At 44.5% G+C, this 1,969-nt stretch overlaps 1 pseudogene; it reads right to left on the bottom strand.

Annotated features, from left to right (window-relative positions):
• Positions 1 to 414: 414 nt before the first annotated feature.
• On the bottom strand, positions 415 to 1,616 carry LOC117068017 (annotated as a pseudogene).
• Between the last annotated feature and the right edge of the window lie 353 nt (positions 1,617 to 1,969).

The following is a 1,969-nucleotide window of genomic DNA, read 5'->3' as shown; positions in this document are numbered from 1 at the left end:
GTGAGACTCTGTCTTCACACACACACACACACACACACACACACACACATACACACACACACACACACACAAACCAAAAAATGAATTCCATGTGCATGAGTCCCTTGCCATACTTGATTTATAACTACTTTCTTCCACTACCCATTCCTATTATTTGTGTCCTCAGCAGGCACCTAAGCTGATTTTAGTTCCCTGCCTGCTAAAGTAACCCAGACCTTCATTCCTGAACTGTCTGGACCATCAGCAGCGCTGTCTTAACTGGGTTGTTATAGTTTTCAATTGACTTTAATCCCTGGGCTTGGGAGGACAAAGGGGAACCCTGGAGTATCTCCTGCATTCCAGGCATATGCCCCCTTACCCTCATTTCATAACAGCACCTCTCTCTCTCTCTTTTTTAAGTTTCTCTCTCTCTTTTTAAGTCTTTTCATTTTTATTACTCAAAAAAGTTTCATTTTTTAATTTCATTTTCTGACTTTGTGCTTGTGCCTTCAACACTTTTTTTTTTTTTTTTTGAGACGGAGTCTCACTCTGGAGTGCAGTGGCCCGATCTCAGCTCACTGCAAGCTCCGCCTCCCGGGTTCACGCCATTCTCCTGCATCAGCCTCCCGAGTAGCTGGGACTACAGGCGCCCACCACCTCGCCCAGCTAATTTTTTTCTGTTTTTTTAGTAGAGACGGGGTTTCACCGTGTTAGCCAGGAAGATCTCGATCTCCTGACCTCGTGATCCGCCCGCCTGGGCCTCCCAAAGTGCTGGGATTACAGGCGTGAGCCACCGCGCCCGGCCTCCTTCAGCACCTTCACAACGTTTTTCTGCTCCGCGGTAAGGAAAGCATGCTTGATCCTGTCACGAACACATTTAGCACACATGGAACCACCACAGGCCCTGCTGACATGTTTCTTTGTTTTGGACAATCTCCTAAGAACTTTAGGTCTAACAGCAGGAACCCCTTGAAGTCTGCCTGGGCACATGCCACATGCAGATTTTGGTGCTTTCCCAACCTTCTTGGTATAAAGATAAACAATTCTATTAAACCCAAATAGGGGTTTGGGACATCCTAGTTTTGGTTCGGGACAGCCTAGTTTTGTCAGAGGCTGTATTGTAGGAAAGCCTACCATGTCAAATGCTGGACCATTCTGAGTGCCTGTAGACAGCATCCCCGGAAGAGCCCCGTTTTCTCTCGATGGTCAGGATCAATCACCACAGACAGTACTCCTTCTTTGCTTGTTGATTCAGAGGCATGAGCCCAAAGTGGCTGGGTGGCATTCTCGACTTCCAGTTCATTGGAATCATTGTTGTGCACCTGATGGAAGTACTTACCCCTTTTGAGCCAAAATCTCTGGACCTTTCATGGGGCTGGAAAGCAGAAGTGTTGCTAGTGGATTGCTAGGAGTAATAGTGAGAAGAAACTATTTCCATTCCCATCCTTTGACTTCCAGACCTGGGAATCTCTGGCTATGAGAGAAATATTACCATATGTTGGATGCTGATTGAGAACACACCCTGCCTTCTGAGGAACACTGCCGCAGCCACACAGGTGTTACCATCTAGCTAGAACTGTAATTGAGTCTTCCAAAGGCCATTCTACTGTTCCATTGAGGCAGCTGCTTCAGGGCAATGAGGAACATGGTAAGAACAGTGAATTCCACGAGCATGGGCCTTTGGTCACACTTTATTTGCTGTGAAATGAGCTCTTTGGTTAGAAATAATGCATGTGGAATACTATGACGATGGACAAAGCATTCTATAAGCCCACAGATAGAGTGAATTTCATCTTTTTTTTTCCCCATGGTTTTATGCTTTTGGAGTCTTATCCAAGAAACTCTTTCTCAATCCAAGGTCACGAATATATTCTTCTACATTTCCTTCTATTACTTTTATGGTTTTACCTTTCATATTTAAGTGTTTTGTACACTTGGAGTTTATGGTATGAAATAGAGAGACCTTTTATTTATTTATTTATTTTGAACA

The sequence above is a fragment of the Trachypithecus francoisi genome, unplaced genomic scaffold (genome assembly GCF_009764315.1).
Source record: "Trachypithecus francoisi isolate TF-2019V2 unplaced genomic scaffold, Tfra_2.0 Lachesis_group20, whole genome shotgun sequence".
Classification (NCBI taxonomy): Eukaryota; Metazoa; Chordata; class Mammalia; order Primates; family Cercopithecidae; genus Trachypithecus; species Trachypithecus francoisi.
This window is presented reverse-complemented; position numbering and strand designations above follow the sequence as displayed.